Source organism: Carassius gibelio, chromosome A16 (genome assembly GCF_023724105.1).
Source record: "Carassius gibelio isolate Cgi1373 ecotype wild population from Czech Republic chromosome A16, carGib1.2-hapl.c, whole genome shotgun sequence".
Classification (NCBI taxonomy): domain Eukaryota; kingdom Metazoa; phylum Chordata; class Actinopteri; order Cypriniformes; family Cyprinidae; genus Carassius; species Carassius gibelio.
Window position 1 is genome coordinate 27,701,628 of NC_068386.1, and position 21,320 is coordinate 27,722,947.

Consider the following 21,320-nt stretch of genomic DNA (forward strand, 5'->3'; position numbering starts at 1 on the left):
AACCCCCTGGAGCTGTGTAGAGTATGTTTATGATGGATTGATATTCTTTTTTTGGGTTTCAATCTTGAAACCCATTCACTGCCATTATAAAGCTTGGAAGAGCCAGAACATTTCTAAATATAACTCAGATTGCATTCGTCTGAAAGAAGAAACTCATTTACACCTAGGTTGTTTTTGTCACAGGCCGGAGCGGACCACCAATTCAACGGGTCTCGCTCCTCCCTCTAACTTCCACCTCGAGGAGGTCCCACAACACCCCAATGAATGGACGGACAACCAAGATTAAAATGTAACAATTTTATTCGTTTAAAAGTTTGGGGAAAGGGGTAAGGAAACTTTAAAACTAATGATGACTCGAACTATTCTTTATCCACAAATACGGATTCCAGTCTCAGGAACACTCCTCTTCAGCCCTTCCTCGACAACACTCCACTTTAGCCCTTAATTTCCCGCCGACTCCACTCCAGGTAAGTTTAAAGCAAGAGCTAGGCAGTTGACGTGCAGGGGTTCTAGCTCTCAGGTAAATACAGAGTTCAATACACAGGTGAGTATTCACAGGGCTAAGCTGTTAGCGTGCAGGGGTTCTAGCCCTCAAGTAAGTACAGTGTTCTATACACAAGTGGGTATTCACAGGGCTGGGCTTGTTAATGTGAAGCGGTTCTTGCTCTTAGGTAAGTACAGCGTTCAATACACAGGTAAGTATTCACAGGGCTGGGCTGTTGGCGTGCAGAGGTTCTAGCTCTCAGGTATGTACAGCGTTCAATACACAGGTAAGTATTCACAGGGCTGGGCTGTTAGCGTGCAGGGGTTCTAGCTCTCAGGTAAATACAGTGTTCGATACACAGGTGGGTATTCACAGGGCTGGGCTGTTAGCGTGCAGGGGTTCTAGCTCTCAGGTAAATACAGTGTTCGATACACAGGTGGGTATTCACAGGGCTGGGCTGTTAGCGTGCAGGGGTTCTAGCTCTCAATGTAAGTACAGTGTTCCATACACAGGTGGGCATTCACAGGGCTGGGCTGTTAACGTGCAGGGGTTCTAGCTCTCAAGTAAGTACAGTGTTCAATACACAGGTGAGTATTCACAGGGCTGAGCTGTTAGCGTGCAGGGGTTCTAGCTCTCAATGTAAGTACAGTGTTCCATACTCAGGTAAGTATTCACAGGGCTGAGCTGTTAATGTGCAGGAGTTCTAGCTCTCAAGTAAGTACAGTGTTCAATACACAGGTGAGTATTCACGGGGCTGGGCTGTTAATGCGCTACTCACCACTGAAGATATTCAGAGGTCTGTATTCCAAGCAGATACGGGTTTAGTCGATGACTGACGGCTGGTGGGCCTTACAGGTGAAACTGCAAACAATACTGGGCTTCCCGCCCAGCTTGACAAGGGGGCACACGGGGGAGGATCGGCTGTTGTCCTTCGAGGGATTGCTGCGTGGGCAACGACATCCAACCTCCTCCAGAGGCGCCTCCAACACGTCCGAGCTCCAGCTTACTTAAGGTAAAGACTGTGGTTGCCACCAATACACTACTCCTCTCCGTCATTCACTCTCCACAATATACAAGAAATGTTCATAAAGTCTTCACCCACCAGTGCACAATGTTGTCCTCTCCCAACACGAATTCAATGATCTCCTTCACTCAGGGGCCTTCCAAACGTAGGATCGCTCCTTCAACTCAATCCACAATAGGAGGTAAACACAACATACAAAAGGTCAATCACTTAACTTCCTCCGCACTTCCAATATCCATTTTCCTTGGATTCTCCGTTGCAGCCCGTAAATCACAACATCCACGCCACACCAGCCACTTCCGTATCCCGTGGAACAACAGCAGAACAAAAACCTACTCCTGTTCATAAACCAGCCCCTTTTATATCACTGCATCCTTCCCGATCCTCCAATCGGTATCCAACACGTCCTCTTCCCACACCTGACATGTATTTTGGATAATTTCCCCGCCTTGGGCCAACCGGAACAGAACTTATGTTTCACTTAAATTGGTCCGGGCGGAAATATTTCCCACACTACAGTTCCGCCCGGATTAGTCACCCAGTGACATCCTCCCCCGCCAAATCGTTCTAGTCCCTAGAACGTGGTTGTTCAACCCAATCCCCATACCTCTCGGGGGGCCGTCCTTGGTTCTCTCGTTGGGACCGTCTAGGTGGTGATCCGGGGTCCAGTCCCCTTGGTTCAGCCTCTGGGAGCCTCGGAACTATGGCCCATGCTTGCAACGGCGGAGCGCACACAGTCGGAGCTGGTAATGCCTCTAGGGGAGGTCTAGGGTAGTTCGGGCATGGCCGAATCAAGTTGCGATGTAATACCCGTTCTGGTCCAGCCTTCCCCTCAGGTCGAAGTACATAGACCGGCTGCCCCAGCCGCTGCTGGTGCTGCACCACATATGGAACAGACTCCCAACGGTCACTCAACTTCCCTTTCCCCTGTCGCCGGTTGTCCCGTACCAGCACTCTCTCTCCTGGTAACAACGGGGCTTCTCTGGCCGTCCGATCATATATCTGTTTGTTCTTAATTGCGGCAGCATTTATCCTCCCCGAGACTTGCTCATAGGCAGAGTGAAGGCGCTGGTGGTGGCATCTTACCCACTCGGTCAAACTCAAGGTCTCTTCCAACGTGGCCACCCCCAATACCAAGTCTGTCGGCAACCGCACATGTCTCCCGAACATCAGGTAGGTCGGAGCGTACCCCGTAGTGCTGTGGACGCTGTTGTTATAGGCCTGGACCAGTGCAGGAAGGTTACTCACCCAATCGTTCTGACGTTCCTGGTCCAGCGTACCCAGTAGGCTCAACAGAGTCTGGTTGAAGCGTTCGCAGCACCCATTCCCTTGGGGATGGTAGGGGGTAGTATGGGTCTTAGTACATCCATACACCCGACACAACTCCCTGATCACTCTGGACTCAAAGTTCGGCCCCTGGTCACTGTGCAAGAATTCTGGGCATCCGAAAGGCTGAATCACTGCCCTCCATAAAGCGGTGGCGGTCACGTTGGCTGTCTGATCCAAAGTCGGGATGGCCCAAGCATACTTGGTAAACAGGTCGGTGACCACCAAGATGTTTTGGTAGCGGTCCATGGGCCTGCCCAAGGTTAGATAATCCATGGCCAGGATATGCAACGGGGCCCTGGCCTGTATCGGAACCATCGGGGCCTTCACCTCCTTCCGAGCCTTAAACAGGGTACATCGAGGGCATGCTTGAATGAACAAACTCACAGCGGCCTCCATCCCGGGCCAGTAGAAATGTCGCCGCAGAAGCGACAACGTCCTCTCATTCCCCTGATGCCCCAATTGTGTATGGTAGGCCTCTAACAAAGCCTGCACCTGGCCCCCTGGCACCAACACCTGGCGGACCTCCTCTCCCGACTTCGGGTCTTTAATCGTCCTGCACATCACCCCATCTCTCAAGCCAAGGCGTGCCCACTGCCCCAACAACTTCCTCACCTTGTGAGTCTGGGCTCGCCATTCCACCTTCGTTGGCCCCCTCCTCCGTCTTAACCAATGACCTAGCATTCTCAAATCCTGGTCCTCCTCTTGACGCTCCCTCCATCGTTGCGGGTCCCAGCCCCAACTCACTGGCACAGCCTCCTGTGAAGCCCCCGGTACCTCTACAACCCCCACTGTCAGCCCTTCCTCCGGGCCTATCGGTAACTCTCGTTCACTCTCCATCTGATGTGCCTCCGGGAGTCTGGACAAGACGTCGGCATTTGTGTGCTCTCGGCCTGGCCGATATTGGATCTGGTAGTCGAAGTTGGCCAGCTGGGCCACCCATCTTTGCTCCACTGCCCCCAGCTTTGCCGTCTGTAAGTGGACCAAGGGGTTGTTATCTGTTATCACCTGTACTTTAGCACCCCATAAGTAATCTTTGAATTTTTCACTCAGGGCCCACTTCAAAGCCAGCAACTCCAGCTTAAATGAACTGTAATTCGAATCATTCCTCTCTGCCGGGTGGAGGCTTCGGCTAGCATAGGCGACCACTCGCTCTACCCCTTGCTGCTGCTGAGCTAACACCGCCCCAAGCCCGAGGTTACTGGCGTCTGTGTACAAGATGAAAGGTTGTGAATAATCCGCATAGCCCAAGATTGGAGCCTGGAGCAGCTCTTGCTTCAGCCTTTGAAACGCCGATTCACACACCGGGCTCCAAGCAATGGAGCGCGAGGACGCCCAGTCCCTGCCAACAGCTGATTCAAGGGTTTGGCAATTTTTGAAAAATCCTTGATGAATCGCCGATAGTATCCGACGAAGCCCAAAAAGGACCGAACTTGCCTCACGGTTTTCGGTGCCTCCCAGCCCTGCACAGCCGCCACCTTCTCGGGATCCACCGAGACCCCCGAGGCACTCACACAATGGCCCAGAAACTTCACCTCCTTCCTCAACAGGTGGCACTTCTCTGGCTGCAGCTTCAACCCATACTGCTCCATGGCCCGAAACACATCCTCCAGATGTCGCAGATGGGACTCAAAATCTGGGGAATAGACGATGACATCATCTAGATATACCAGCGTAGAGTCCACCAACTGGCCACCCAGACACCGCTGCATCAGCCGTTGGAACGTGGCCGGTGCATTACATAGGCCAAAGGGCATACGGTCCCACTCAAAAAGCCCAAAGGGAGTGGTGAAAGCAGTCTTCTCTCGGTCGACCCCCTCGACCTGGACTTGCCAATACTCGCAAGATCCAAAGTGGAGTACCATACAGACCGTGTCAGGCTGGCAAGAGAGTCCTCTATCCGCGGCAGTGGAAAAGCATCTTTCTTTGTGACTTGATTTAATTTCCGATAGTCTACACAAAATCTCCAAGCTCCCGTCTTCTTCTGGACGAGGACAATCGGGGCCGCCCATGGGCTACTGCTCTCCCGGACAATCCCCTTGTCCAACATTCCCTGCAGCAGAGTACGAACCTCCGAATACAGAGTGGGTGGTACTGGACGGTATCTCTCACGACTAGGCAGGGCATCGCCAGTGGGGATCTGATGTTTCACTACACCGGTACAGCCATAGTCCTCATCATGTCTGGAGAACACATGTTGCCACTTGGTAAGGAGATCCTGCAATTGTTTACTCTGGCTTTCCTCTAGCCCTTCTCCCTGCAGGGACTCTCTGGTCAGGTGAACAGGCACCTCATTTCCGAGCTGTTCCAGGGATGAGTCCACCTGAGCCAAGGTCACTTCTACGACCGTAGGACACACCTGCCGGAAGCTGACTTCCCGGCCCTCTCGCACCTGGTGGGCATCCACCATGGTCACCAGGACCAACCGCTGGTGACGATGTAAATTGACAGGGTAAGGGTTCTCATTCCGTATCTTCACCGGGACTCGGCCTCGGCGAACCACTGCCAATCCATGGGCCACTGCTACACTCTGGCAGTCCATATGGGGCTCGACCAGCACCCAGCCTGACGACCCGCACTCGTGCGATGGTACTCTTGCCCAGACAATGGCCTCACTCCTTGCCGGTATAGATACTGCGTATCGGCAGGCAACCCGCCCGATACCTTCTTGACTCCCCCGTGCCTTGGCCATGTGTACCCGACGACAATCAGCCTCTATCCTTTCCCATTCTTGTCTTTCTGCCGGTGGTAGGGTCTTCTTAGGCCTAGCCTGAAACAACTCCTCCCAGCAGTCTGCAATTACGTTCATCCCCAACAGGGCTTTTTGGATTCCTAGGCAATGATCTCGGACAATAACGACCCCCTTCTGGGGCACAGTGATTCCATTAATCTCCAAATCTGTAACTAGATATCCGACATAGGGGATCTCCAGTCCATTAGCCCCCCGTAAGGTCAGCCAGGGTGCTTCTGTTCCCTGTACCTGGCTACCCTGAAACAGCTCCTTGGACAGGCTCTCTGAGACTAAGGTGACTTGAGACCCAGTGTCTACCAGACATCGTATCTTCACCCCACGGATCCGTACCTCTACCACTGGGCTATGCCCGATCAGCTGATTCCTGGGGGCGCTCATCCAATTTGGGTCACTCACAGAGGTCCCAGCCACTTGACCCACAGTGGCCGGCCGACCTAAAAATCCCCTTCGGAACCCTGTCGAGAGCCGCATTGGCGACTATAATGCCCTGGCTCACCACACCGATTACAAATGGGGCGTCCCTGTTCGTCCCACTGAAAACGGGCCCGGGCTTCCCGTACTGGACGTCTCTCCAGACCTCGTCTTCCCTCGGAATGCGACCGCTCCCGTGACATTGGTGGTAAGCGTTGGGGGCCTCGTCGCATCTCTTCTAGGAGGGTTTTAGATAACTCTGCCATCTGCTCTCGGACATCCTTCAAGAGCTCAGAACGTAAGGCCTGTTTCCAATCCCCTGTTCCAGAGGCAGCTGCCACTTCTCCACTCACTGCCGCACACACTGGGGAATCCACCACTCCCACCTGATCCGCTTCTAGGGCCAGAGCCTCGGCTCTCAGGTCTTCAAACGTCATAGCTGGGTCTCTACGAAATTGAACACGTAGACTCTGACGAACTGGGCCCTCTCGCAGCCCCAACAGGAAGTGGTCTCGTAAGAGAGTCTCCCCCTCTCCCAAGCCATGGTCCCGCTTACCTCGCAGCCTGATGAACTGCTCCCGCAACCTTAGTGTGAAGGCCCTTAAGGATTGTTGCGGCCCTTGCTTGCAATTGAAAAACTGGGCCCGAAGGACCGCTACTGGGGTTGCATCCCCATATATTCCTGTGAGGAAGTCCAACACACCTTGTGCAGTAGCTCGGACTGTCTCTGGGGCAGCCTGGACTTCCCGTTGGGCCTCCCCCTCTAGGGAATTTATCACAAACTGCAGTTTCTGGGGGGCGCTCAATCCTTGAATCCCAGCCAGATATTCGACCTGGGCTTTCCATTCCGACAGCCGTATCTCAGATCCCAGCCCTCCATACTTCGGTGCCCAGGGGGCTCCCAAGAAAATGGGCATGACTCGGGGTGGGGCCTCAGGCACTGCCTCGTCCGCCATTGGGGAGCCGCGGTCGCTCAACTCGAGGTGGAACCCTGCCGACTACGCCAAAATCTGTCACAGGCCGGAGCGGACCACCAATTCAACGGGTCTCGCTCCTCCCTCTAACTTCCACCTCGAGGAGGTCCCACAACACCCCAATGAATGGACGGACAACCAAGATTAAAATGTAACAATTTTATTCGTTTAAAAGTTTGGGGAAAGGGGTAAGGAAACTTTAAAACTAATGATGACTCGAACTATTCTTTATCCACAAATACGGATTCCAGTCTCAGGAACACTCCTCTTCAGCCCTTCCTCGACAACACTCCACTTCAGCCCTTAATTTCCCGCCGACTCCACTCCAGGTAAGTTTAAAGCAAGAGCTAGGCAGTTGACGTGCAGGGGTTCTAGCTCTCAGGTAAATACAGAGTTCAATACACAGGTGAGTATTCACAGGGCTAAGCTGTTAGCGTGCAGGGGTTCTAGCCCTCAAGTAAGTACAGTGTTCTATACACAAGTGGGTATTCACAGGGCTGGGCTTGTTAATGTGAAGAGGTTCTTGCTCTTAGGTAAGTGCAGCGTTCAATACACAGGTAAGTATTCACAGGGCTGGGCTGTTGGCGTGCAGAGGTTCTAGCTCTCAGGTATGTACAGCGTTCAATACACAGGTAAGTATTCACAGGGCTGGGCTGTTAGCGTGCAGGGGTTCTAGCTCTCAGGTAAATACAGTGTTCGATACACAGGTGGGTATTCACAGGGCTGGGCTGTTAGCGTGCAGGGGTTCTAGCTCTCAGGTAAATACAGTGTTCGATACACAGGTGGGTATTCACAGGGCTGGGCTGTTAGCGTGCAGGGGTTCTAGCTCTCAATGTAAGTACAGTGTTCCATACACAGGTGGGCATTCACAGGGCTGGGCTGTTAACGTGCAGGGGTTCTAGCTCTCAAGTAAGTACAGTGTTCAATACACAGGTGAGTATTCACAGGGCTGAGCTGTTAGCGTGCAGGGGTTCTAGCTCTCAATGTAAGTACAGTGTTCCATACTCAGGTAAGTATTCACAGGGCTGAGCTGTTAACGTGCAGGAGTTCTAGCTCTCAAGTAAGTACAGTGTTCAATACACAGGTGAGTATTCACGGGGCTGGGCTGTTAATGCGCTACTCACCACTGAAGATATTCAGAGGTCTGTATTCCAAGCAGATACGGGTTTAGTCGATGACTGACGGCTGGTGGGCCTTACAGGTGAAACTGCAAACAATACTGGGCTTCCCGCCCAGCTTGACAAGGGGGCACACGGGGGAGGATCGGCTGTTGTCCTTCGAGGGATTGCTGCGTGGGCAACGACATCCAACCTCCTCCAGAGGCGCCTCCAACACGTCCGAGCTCCAGCTTACTTAAGGTAAAGACTGTGGTTGCCACCAATACACTACTCCTCTCCGTCATTCACTCTCCACAATATACAAGAAATGTTCATAAAGTCTTCACCCACCAGTGCACAATGTTGTCCTCTCCCAACACGAATTCAATGATCTCCTTCACTCAGGGGCCTTCCAAACGTAGGATCGCTCCTTCAACTCAATCCACAATAGGAGGTAAACACAACATACAAAAGGTCGATCACTTAACTTCCTCCGCACTTCCAATATCCATTTTCCTTGGATTCTCCGTTGCAGCCCGTAAATCACAACATCCACGCCACACCAGCCACTTCCGTATCCCGTGGAACAACAGCAGAACAAAAACCTACTCCTGTTCATAAACCAGCCCCTTTTATATCACTGCATCCTTCCCGATCCTCCAATCGGTATCCAACACGTCCTCTTCCCACACCTGACATGTATTTTGGATAATTTCCCCGCCTTGGGCCAACCGGAACAGAACTTATGTTTCACTTAAATTGGTCCGGGCGGAAATATTTCCCACACTACAGTTCCGCCCGGATTAGTCACCCAGTGACATTTTGAGGGTGAGTAATGGGGAGATTTTCATTTTTGGGTGAGCTATGCCTTTATCTATGAATTATGAATTATGTATATATATTAGTAGTGGGCATAGATTATTTTTTTTAATCTAGATTAATCTCACTGTGATCTTGAAATTAATCTATATTAATCTAGATTAATCTAGATTAAAATGGCTCATTCGAATTCTGCCGAAGGCATTCAGAATGTGTGTTACCCAAATAAAATTGACAAACAGTAATTCTTTGAGAAGGTGTTTATCAAGCTAGGCTAATTCCACATTGCACAAGGTGCAAACAACCTTAAGCCTGTTTCACACCAATGTTTAAGTTTTTTTCAAGTTTGTAGGTGTCAAGGTACAGAAACCAAATAATTAAATGTAAAGTAGCACTGGATAGTCTTCAATGTAAAAATGAAATATACAATCAAACCTACATTTATTCAGACACCTTCAACATTTCTCACAATATTACAGTTTTGCTATATATATCAAAAATTATATCTGGTGTCTGAATAATTTTTGGGTTGACTGTTGAAACTACATATTCAGTCAAGAGCAGTGAGTGATTTTCTTTAATTTTCTTGGATTAACATTACAGCAGCCAGTTGCTAAATTAGGCGCGGTCCCATTAAGAGACGATGAACGCATTCAATATAATACACATCCCATTTTTTTCCTCAACTGTTTACTTTCACTTAAGAAATAACTGATTTTCCAAGGTGGATATTTTGACATATTTTGTATGTATTTGTCGGCACAAGAACAAAAATAAGCAAATTTGATGTTCAAGTGTTTTGAGATGCCTTGCTCTGCGTAAGCCCTGAACACCAGAACACCGCGAGTACTGACTGAGTTCAAACTGCGATTTTTATTTGTTCGTTCAGGTGCAGGAGGGACTTCAAGGAGAACTTCGCAGAAGATCTCCTTGAAGATCTCTCTCTCTCTCGTGCGCACCGAACACAGCACGCGAGTAACCAGCTACTCTGTTCAGCTTTTCCGCGTCTTGTGTTTGGATGCTTTAATGTTTAAATCGACAAGCGGTAAGGCATAAAAACATGTGAAAAAGATAAGCTTTTGTGAAGATGCGCAGCAGTGGCCCGTCAACTGTCCTGAGCATCTTTTTAGGTTGGCCTCAGCCAGTCGGTTATATAAAATATCAAGATGAAAGTCATCATAGCTTGCTTAGTATAGACCCAGCTCCCAACCCAACTTTGAGAATAGATTAACGGCGATATTTTTTTATCACCCGATAAGAGTCTCGCGTTAACACAGCACGTTAACGCCGATAACGGCTCACCACTAATATATATATATATATATATATAAAAATTGTTCAAAAGATTTAAGTATACAGAAATGTAATTTATATAGTGAAAATAACCTTTTGAGAAAACTAAACATATTACACATGAAATATTCTGAAGTACAGTGCACTTAATAATTATTTACTTTTAAAAATGATTGTGTTAGTTGACTTCAATATTTTGATGTACTCAGTCTCCACAACTTACTGGATTTTACAGTGCATTTAAGTCATATACACTGACCCCTCAGATATTTAAATCATGTTCAAGGGGAATATAAACTAACACCCCTTGGTCAGATGTGTGTCTGGGAAAATATGCCACATCTATCTCTTCTGCAGAAAGCAAAAGGAAAGTTCGCAAATGGAGTATTTGAACAACAGCTTTCATACTCATTTCCAGCACTCTGAAGGTCAAGGCAAAAGCTGAAACGGAAAAAAAGGCAGAAAGAAAAGTAAATGTTTTGATATATTGTTTTATGTATGTATGTGGGAGCTCAGAGGAGAGCAGGGCAGAAAAATCAATGGCAGAATAAAACTGATTTAGTGCGTGTCATAAAACATAAGTAAGTGTTCCGAGATGGAGTAAAGCTAAGTCTCAATTTAATCTACACAAAAGCTGCACTGTACTGATGAACTGATTCAAGAGAGAGTGGTACAATAAAATCTATAGACACATAATTGTCATATTAAGGCTTTCTCTGTGTGCTGTCATTAATTGCTACTGCTCATTCATCATCTGGCTAATGGCCAGATCACAATCAAATCACAATTAAAATATGCTCAATATTGTCACAGATATATTTGGCAAGAATTTAATTTCTTTTTTTTTTCTTTTTTTTTCATCAATGCTCCACCACATAAATCGGAAATGTTTTGACGCATGTAATGGTTTATAGGCAATGGATTTTGGTTTATGGAGCAAATGCAGCAGAACCACTCATTTACACAGATCGACAGTGGGACACATCAGACTGTTCTCACCCACATACTCTTAGGACTGCTGTTTGCTCCATACACAATTGTGTTTTCTGCTATCACATTCTTCATGCAGTTTGATATTGCAGAAATGCTTATACTGCCTAAAATGGAAATAAGTTGTCTATTGCCTGTTTATGGAGAAGGCCAAATCAGAGTTTATGGGATCCAAAATATATTGATAAAACAAATAATACATTGATCTTTTATTTTTATTTTTATGTGATACTCCTATTTTCTCCAGACTCTGACTTTAAAGGGAAAGCAGAGTGCTCCACAGGCAAAAGTGCAACATTACATTATATGTTGTGTATCACCATGTCAGCATGAATCTTCTAATCTGCATTTTTTTAAATGCTCTATTCTGCAGGGTATACAATTTGAATGTATCCACAATATTTCTGAATAACCACTGAGCCACTTCATGATGGATTATAACTTATTTCCTGTTCTAGTCCCCATAGAAAACATATTAATTAAATTTAAACGTCTGTGTTCAGAGTTAAACTATGATGTTTTTGCTTAGCATAGTAACAGCAATAAACTTTATTCCTGGAATTCCTGTAAAGTATTTGTTTTGAGCACCAGCAAATATGTTTCTGGCACAAATTTACATATTGTCACTGCTGGGTAGAAATATAATTTCCAAAACAACTACCAATTTCAGGAAATGTAAAAACAAAACTATTATTTTTAAAATAATTTAACAGTGTTGTTAGGGTTGTTATTGTGTCTTTATATATGATCAGACACTTACAAGGTTTTTTTCCAGAAAATTATGATAATGTGTATTTTGTTAGAACTACCGTGTCAGTGAGTGCATTGCATTATGTTTTCATGAACTTACAGGTTATAAAGTTTATTGTAGCTGCAGTCATGGCCAAAATTGTTGGCACCCCTGAATTTTTTCCATAAAATTACAGATTTCTCACTGTAAAGTATTGCAATAACACGTTTTACTATACACGTTTATTCCCGTTGTGTGTATTGGGGCAAAAAAAAAAAAAAAAAAATCACATTTGACATTCTTTCACACATAATTCCAAAAATGGGCCGGACAAAATTAATGGCACAGTTACATTAATATTTGGTTGCACACCCTTAACTGAAAAAAATAACTGAAACTTAAAATGAAATAACTGTCACTTCCTACAGTATACAGTAATTCTCAATAAGCTTCTTACACCTCTCACCCGGAACCCCACTTCCTTTGCAAACTGCTACAGATCTCTCATATTTAAAGGGTGCCTTTTCCCAACAGCAATTTTAAGATCTCTCCACAGGTGTTCAATGGGATTTAGATCTGGACTAATTTCTGGCCACTTCAGAGCTCTCCAGTGCTTTGTTGCCATCCATTTCTGGGTGCTTTTTGAAGTGTGTTAGGGTTCCTGCTGGAAGACCAATGATCTCGGACACAAACCCAGCTTTCTGACACTGGGCCCTACATTGCGACCCAAAATCCTTTGGTACCTCCACCATATTTGAACCTCCACCATATTTGACACTGCATGAAAAGGTACCTTTCCGGAACAAATACAAATCGGAGTCACGTCAGGGCACAAACCTGTAAATGGAACGTTTCTGCCAGTTTCCATCTTTGTGCTCTGGCGTTTCTGATTTCTGGACACAATGGACTGTTTTGTCTGCGGCAGTTTTTCAGTTTGCTCACTAACGTGATAAATTCCCAGACACGGATGGAAATGTTTACTCACTCACTGGTAAATCCACATACATCCCTGTGCATGACAATAGTCTGCACAAAATCCAGGCAGTTAAATTTCTGTAAATAGACACTCGTGTCTCAGTAAACGTCTATAAATGACTGTACACTTAAGGGGGGGGGGGCTGAAATGCTCGTTTTCACTCAATATCCTGTTAATCTTGAGTACCTATAGAGTAGTACTGCATCCTTCATAACTCCAAAAAGTCTTTAGTTTTATTATATTCATAAGAGAAAGATAGTCAGTACCGATTTATCCCGGAAAAACACGAGCCGCTGGAGGCGTGACGTGTGGGCGGAGCTAAAGAATCACGAGCGCGAGTAGGCTTGAAAGCGTTTGGAAGCTGTGACATTACCGTGAGGAAAAAACCATCATCCAAAACAAACCATGGCTAACAGTCAGATTCAGCGTATATTTATGATCCAGAATCAGATCCAGAGGCTGAAACTGAACGAGAGCAGCAGCAGCAACGACTCGCTCCGAGCGGGGCTCGAACCCGGGTCTCGGCATGGGAGGGGACGCACTAACAAGAAGGCAGAGATATTTTAAGCAGTTTTACTCACCGCCTGCGGTTCCAACACAAGATTGTGACCCTTTTTCGTTGGGATTGCATCTTCCTTAAGAAATAAACGATACGCAAATCCGTCGTCAAACTGGGCCTTGTTTGTAAAACAAGCATCTTCGAAATGCAGGGAAGGAACAAACACAAACACTTGCACAACTCCTTTGATGCTCTGTAAAAATAAACTCCATCCACTGGTCCCTTAATGCTGTTTTTTTTTTTTTTTGGTAATCTGTGCAGGGTTGTCTTGCCCTGGCAACCAAAAATGCACTCCTTTTGTGACTTTTCGCGACGCTCTCGCTCTGATCAGCAAATGCCTGTTGTGCTCTGAGTGCTGTGCTATACGGGAGCGCACGCTCTTCCGGCAGACGTGCCCTCAGGATCCATATAAGGAAATTCCGCTCCATCTAACATCACACAGAGCCATACTCGAAAAAAACTTTCCGAAACTTGTGACAAACCGGAAGGAGTATTTTTGGAATAGAAATACTACTTCAAACGTACAACTTAATTTTTGAAACTTTGTCCATGTTTAGCATGGGAATCCAACTCTTTAGCAGTGTAAAAAACTCAGTATGCATGAAATAGCATTTCACCCCCCCTTTAACGTTTTAAATGCTACAGGCCTTCTATACAAACATGCATCATATGCACTAATAAAAATGTTCAACCAAGCCACAAACAGAGCAAGGTATCAACAAAACTGCAAGACAGCAAGCATTTAACAGGACTGTAAAAATTCTAAAACAAACTCAGCAGGACTGCAACATCATTTAGATTGAGAAATATATTTAAATTATTTTGCAAACACAGTCAAGTAAATTATTAAACTGATTAAAAATAAATAAAACAATATATATAATTTTGAAAATAAACAATGTATACCAACCAAAAGAAAAACACAATGAATACACTTGCAGTGGACACTGCAAACTCAGGACAGTGATTACCACTCTCTCGATCAGACACACACACACATATATCCTCTACAACTCTAATGACACCATCAGGACCATGCCATGTTTTTCTTTAATTCTGCCTTTCAGAAGCTACAGAAGATACTGTTATGCTCACAAGTTTACATACCCCTAGCATAGAGATTAACAAACTTGGTCCCGGAGGGCCACTGCCCTGCAGAGTTCTGCTCCAACCCTGATCAAACTCACCTGTAGCCTTCTAGTAATCCTGAAGACCTTGAGCTTCAGGTCTGTTTAGTTAGGATTGGATCGAAACTCTGCAGGACAAGTAGCCCTCTAGGACTGAGTTTGCCCATCTATGCCCTAGCAGAATATACAATAACTTTAACAAAATAAGAGGGATCATAATGTATGCTATTTTTATTTAGTACCATCATTAATAAGCAATTTTACATAATAGATATTTACTGATTTTATAAAAATGAAAATGTATAATTAAAAATGTTCAAAAGTTTAAATACACTGCAAGACCCACAGTTCTTTTTGAGAGCAGTATAACTGCCTGCTGTTCTTCAGAAAAATCCTCTTTGTCCCGAATATTCTTTGGTTTTCCAGCATCTTGTGCATATTTTGCCCCTGTCCAACAATGACTAATAATTTTCCTTCTTCCTTTTATTGCAAAAACACTTGAACGATCTGTGTTCAAACAAGTCTCTACATTTCTCACACGCAACAATCTCCTTGACAGCAACCAATCTGGCTTCAGAAGTGGACATTCAACTGAGACGGCCTTGCTCTCAGTTGTTGAAGCTCTAAGACTGGCAAGAGCAGAATCCAAATCTTCAGTACTTATACTGCTTGATCTGTCCACTGCTTTTGACATGGTTAACCACCAGATTTGCTTTATTCAACATCAAGAAGATCAAGCCCTTTCTTTCGGAACATGCTGCACAACTCCTTGTTCAAGCTCTCGTTCTGTCCAGGCTGGACTATTGCAATGCCCTCTTGGCAGGTCTTCCAGCCAATTCTATCAAACCTTTACAATTAATTCAGAACGCGGCAGCAAGATTAATTTTTAATGAGCCAAAAAGAATACACGTCACAACTCTGTTTATCAATTTGCACTGGCTTCCAATAGCTGCTCGCATAAAATTCAAGGCATTGATGTTTGCCTACAAAACTACCACTGGCTCTGCACCCATTTACCTAAATTCGTTACTACAGACTTATGTGCCCTCTAGAAGCTTGCGTTCTGCAAGTGAACGTCAAGTGAACGCTTGATTGTGCCATCCCAAAGAAGCACAAAGTCACTTTTACGGACTTTTAAATTAAATGTTCCCTTCTGGTGGAATGAACTCCCCAACTCAATCCAAGCAACTGAGTCCTCAGCCATCTTCAAGAATCAGCTTAAAACACATCTCTTCCATCTTTATTTGACCCTCTAACTTTAACACTCACTATTCTAATTCTATTCTTTAAAAAATCTAACTATCTTTCTAATCTTGTTGTATTATATTTTCTTTTCATTTATTATGCAATTATATATATGTGTGTATGTGTAAAGACCTCTAACTAGCTTGCTCTATTCTTTTATTTTTTTATTCTGTTTTCTTTTTATTTATTATATTAGTTAAAATCCCATGCTGCGTGTACTGTGTTAACCTAACTGAGACTTGTTATAGCACTTATATATCATTGCTCTTTTTGTTGTTTTTGATTGCTTCCACTGTCTTCATCTGTAAGTCGCTTTGGATAAAAGCGTCTGCTAAATGAATAAATGTAAATGTAAATGTAATTTTGAGATCTATCTTTTCACTCTGAGGAAAAATGAAGGACTCACACACAACTACTATAAAAGGTGAAAACATTGTTCACTGATGCTCCAGAAGGAGAAGCAATGCATTAAGAGTTGGGGTGTACATTTTGAACAGGATGATAAGTAAAATTGTTCTGGCTTTGTTTAAAGATCATATCTGTTCATTTAGTACTGCCCTTCAGAAGCTACATACTTTTTTAATACAGATTTTCAGAAAAAAACAATTAGTTTTCATTGTTTAAACACAAGGTAGAATGATGAAACATAACATGCTAATACAAATGTAATGAAAACAGGCGGTTATTTTGTTAGCTTAAGAAATTCACAAGGTTGCATATGTATATATAATAGACAGAATAAGCATATTTGGCCTGCTGTCATCAGGGAATGGAGGTGAGAAATTACTTCCTTAAAATGTTTCTCCTAAACTTTGTTAAAATAATATTCATTAATAATTAAAAAATAAAAACAAAATCAAAGCCATCTAGTAACTGAGTAAAAAAAAAATACTTTAGTAATAGAATGGTGTTCAAAAACTGTGTTCAAGTTACCTGATAGATGATTGTTCTTTAAAGATCAGCAGTTTTCAGAAAAAATGGCATCATTTGCTTTGACCTAAAAACATTACACACACACACACACACACACACACAGACATTAAAACATATACATTAAATTACCTCAAAATAAACAATACATTGTAGATTTATAAAATTTTTTAATTATAACACTGACATGAACAAAACAAGTTTATTTATGCTGCACTTTGTATATTATGATATATTAACAAATGAAGACACTCCATTTCTCCTCCAAGACTGTCTCCGGTGAATCAGAAGTCAGCTGCATTTTTTTCAGACTCTGAAATCAGATGATCAGAATCTATCTGCAGATTTGTCAATGGGGAATATGTTACCAACTAAAGTACGCTAGCTAAACTAAGATTAATTAATAAACATGTATGTTGTACTAAAAGCATTTAAAAGCAAAAGTATATTGTACTAAAAGCATTTAAAATATAAAGTTATATATCAGTTGCTAAATTAACAGTCAGCAGTTTATCAAGATATCTAGACATAAACCCACTCAAATACATCCATTACAACCCTTAACATTAAGCTTTGGTAAATAGCTTATTTACAAATCTATCTGAACACTGTGACCACACGCTGACTGATATATATTCTATTTGGGGTGTTATACATTTATCTGTATAACTGGTGGGCAGTTACGTTTATGAGGGTAAAGGAAAAACAGTGGCTGGCAAGGAGGATCAGAGAAGCAGCACAAGACCATCTGGACTTTAACCTCAAGACATTTTTTTTTGTGTGTGTTTATCATTGTTGTGATATATATATATATATATATATATATATATATATATATATATATATATATATATATATATTATATATATTACAGTTTTTTTTTTGTTTTCGCTTTGGCACTATTTTCACAAATAAGGTGTACATTTTAAAAACTCTCAGTACAAAAATCCAAACTAATCACACTTGTAACACAGCTAGTCATTCTTTCAAAACCTGATCTCATGCTTTAATTCAGTTGCACATGTTTTCATTCCATATAATCATTGTTTCAAACACAAGATTATTGTAATATGTAATGAGAACATTTGGTTTAATCACCGAAACACAACAGTATGATCTTCTTTCAGCTTAGTACTTTTAAAATTCAGTTCATCCAACAGCAAACAAAACAAGATACTGGTTTCAAATCGGCCTTAAAAGTGCTGAAATTAATATGCTACAGTACTATAAAAGACAGATTACACAGTTTTCACATTAGGCAATACACTTATATACCAATATATTTAATACATTACCCAACATTTACATAATCTATAATTTCCAAAATATCCATTGTATGTGTAATCAAGTGAAGGATCAATGAAGACATCCTCTACAATAATTTGGGCAAATTAGTTTTTATTTTTCAGATATAATTGTAACATAGGTATACTTTCTATAATGAAATTCAACTAAATGAGAAGAAAACATAACATTTAGTGCACACATTACATTAATTTGGATCAAGCCTGTCTTGAGCATTTGGCAATAGATTCTCATTCACATCACAATGAATGTTATCATTGTTCAAGCACCTTGGGAAAAACCTTTTGGCATGGCGAATCCATGCTTGACATGTATACACTAATATCATCACATGCATCATCCATGGCCTGAAGGAGGGTAGCACGCTCAAGGAGATGGCGATCATAGACCTTCCACCTCCATGCTGAAAAAAATTCCTTAATAGGGTTGAGGAAGGGAGAGTATGGAGGCAGGTAGAGGGTCATGAATCAGGGATGGGCCTGAAACCATGCTTGAACTACCTCTGCGTGGTGGAACCTGACATTGTCCCACACAATTACATAGGTGACCCCTTCACCTTGACAGTCTGGCTCAATTGCATTGAGAAACTCAATAAGATGTGCAGCCTTATAGGAGCCAAGTAATGGCCTACGTCCTACAACACCGTCTTCAGAGATAGCTGCCCACATGTAGATGTTTCCGGTTCTGACTCTTTGATGATCAACCCTTTGACGGGCCCCATGCCCACCTCTTTGACCTCTCTGTTGGGGTCCACCTCTCTGACGGATCCCTTGTCCACAAGCTCTTTCTATTCCTTGCTGTCTATCCTGCTCCATGTTGAACGAAATTGCCAGTGTTTACACCCCCAGTTTTATATAGTGACCAACTGTGGTTACTATGTGAAATCAATTAGCAATAACGAGTATTCATCTATGATTTATATGTTCGTACAAACACACATTTTTATTTCTGTAGTTCTCAAAATCCATAAACTGTATATTGCTGACAAACCAATTTAAAATCTATAGGTTTACCAAACGGTTCTGTGATTAACCATTAAGATCAGTTGGATTAAATAATAGACAAATGTATTAAACTGAACGAGAAGAGATGCAAATCAAAAGTTTGATAGTAAGAGATTTATGAAAGGTGGTTACTGTGAATGAAACATTTATAAAGATGAAACACTTATTTTGTGTAGTGAAAAGGATGCTTTGTGGTTTTGTGTATTGTACTAACACAATCGAAAATATGCTGAAATGTTTGAAAAAAGTGCACTTTTGATGATCTGTTGTGATATTAGTACTATGAGTTGTGAAAATGTACAACTTGCTTGTGAAAATTGTACCAAAGCGAATAAAAAAAACTGTATTATTTTTTTTAGGTCATGTCTGTGGATACAGAAGATCAGATTAGGGCTCTGACCGAGAAGCTCCAGCAGCTGCAAGCTGTTAATACCAGGCTTCAACAGGAAGTAGCATTACAACCAAATGCTGTGGCAGGACAGGGAGGGGTAACCAGCAGTCAGCAAAAACTTTAGTAAACCCAAGGTATGTCATTATTCCAAGAGAGCAGAAATGCCAAAGATTTTCAGGTAATAATAATACTGGATGTCTGGGGGTTGAGGAGTGGGTAGAAGAAGCCCATAGATGATTAAATTCTAAACATATGACCTCTACTGAGCAGGCATTGTTTCTATATGACCATCTTGATGGGGAGGCTAAGTCAGAGATCCAATTTTGTCCCACTGCAGATAGAAAGGACCCTGATCGAATTCTGGCTATGTTGCTTGAAACATTTGGTTGGCCTCAATCTTATATTGAAATTAAGAAACAAATTTTTAAACGACACCAAGGCAAGGCAAGTTTATTTATATAGCACATTTCGTAAACAATGGTAATTCAAAGTGCTTTACATAAAATAAATTAAAATAATAATGAAGAAAAATAATAACAAGAATAAAACAAGCAATTTTAAAACTTTCAATATTATAAAAAAAATTACTTATTTAAAACGAATTTAAAACAGTTATAAAATGATTTTACATAAAATTATATAGTGCAATCAATTCGGACATTGCACAGTGCTCATTCAATAAATGCACAGCTAAACATATGAGTTTCACGTCTAGATTTAAATGTGACTAGTGTTTTAGCACATCTGATCTCTTCTGGAAGCTGATTCCAAATGTGGGCGGCATAGTAACTAAAGGCAGACTCCCCTTGTTTTGTGTGAACCCTTGGTATTTCTAACCGACTCGATCCTAATGAACTGAATGGTCTGTTAGGCTTATATTCAGTGAGCATATCTGAAATATATTTCGGTCCTAGGTCATTTAGTGACTTATATACGAGTAAAAGTACTTTAAAATCAATCCTAAATGTAACTGGAAGCCAGTGTAAGGACCTGAGGACTGGTGTGATATGCTCAGATTTTCTGGTTCTAGTCAGAATCCTGGCAGCAGCATTCTGGATGAGCTGCAGCTATCTAATGTCTTTTTGGGAAGGCCGGTGAGGAGCCCATTACAATAGTCCAACCTGCTGGTGATGAAGGCATGAACTAGTTTCTCCAAGTCTTGACTTGAAACAAAACATCTAATTCTTGCAATGTTTTTTAGATGATAGTATGCTGATTTAGTTACTGCTTTGACATGACCACTGAAACTAAGGTCTGTCTCCAGAATCACACCAAGATTCCTGACTTGATTTTTAGTTGTTTGACCCGTAGAGTCAAAGTATGCATTCACCTTGAACACTTCATCTTTGTTTCCAAATGCAATGACTTCAGTTTTTTCCTTGTTTAACTGAAGAAAGTTCTGGCACATCCAACTATTAATGTCATTAATGCATTGGCAGAGGGAGTCAATGGGGCTGTAGTCATTTGGAGATAAGGCTAGGTAAATCTGGGTATCATCAGCATAGCTGTGATAGGCAATTTGGTTCTTTCTCATTATTTTAATTAGTGGGAGCATATACAGGCTAAACAAGAGTGGTGCAAGAATTGACCCTTGTGGGACTCCGCATGTCATGGACGTCCACTTAGACTTATGCTCTCCTATACTCACATAATAGCCTCTCCCTTCTAAGTGTTACCATTTGATTACCATCCCAGAAAGCCCGACCCAATTTTCAAGTCTCTCTAGTAGTATGTTATGATCGACAGTGTCAAACGCAGCACTGAGATCTAGCAATACCAGCACCGATATTTTGCCAGAGTCACAATTTATGCAAATATCATTTATTATCTTAATGGGTGCTGTATCTGTGCTGTGATGCGGTCGAAAACCAGATGAAAATTGT

At 43.0% G+C, this 21,320-nt stretch overlaps 2 long non-coding RNA genes across 3 annotated transcripts; both read left to right on the forward strand.

Moving 5' to 3' along the window:
• Nucleotides 1-440: 440 nt before the first annotated feature.
• On the forward strand, nucleotides 441-1,146 carry LOC128030150 (uncharacterized). The gene is made up of 3 exons (XR_008187846.1): nucleotides 441-520; nucleotides 897-996; nucleotides 1,072-1,146. It is a non-coding gene; the product is annotated as an uncharacterized LOC128030150 (long non-coding RNA).
• Nucleotides 1,147-6,718: 5,572 nt separating this feature from the next.
• LOC128030145 (uncharacterized) lies at nucleotides 6,719-8,211 on the forward strand. Of its 2 annotated transcripts, none has more exons than XR_008187838.1 (3): nucleotides 6,719-7,353; nucleotides 7,730-7,829; nucleotides 8,056-8,211. It is a non-coding gene; the product is annotated as an uncharacterized LOC128030145 (long non-coding RNA). The 2 variants fall into 2 exon arrangements; XR_008187837.1 differs by lacking the exon at nucleotides 8,056-8,211 and adding an exon at nucleotides 7,905-7,979.
• The last annotated feature ends 13,109 nt before the right edge of the window (nucleotides 8,212-21,320 follow it).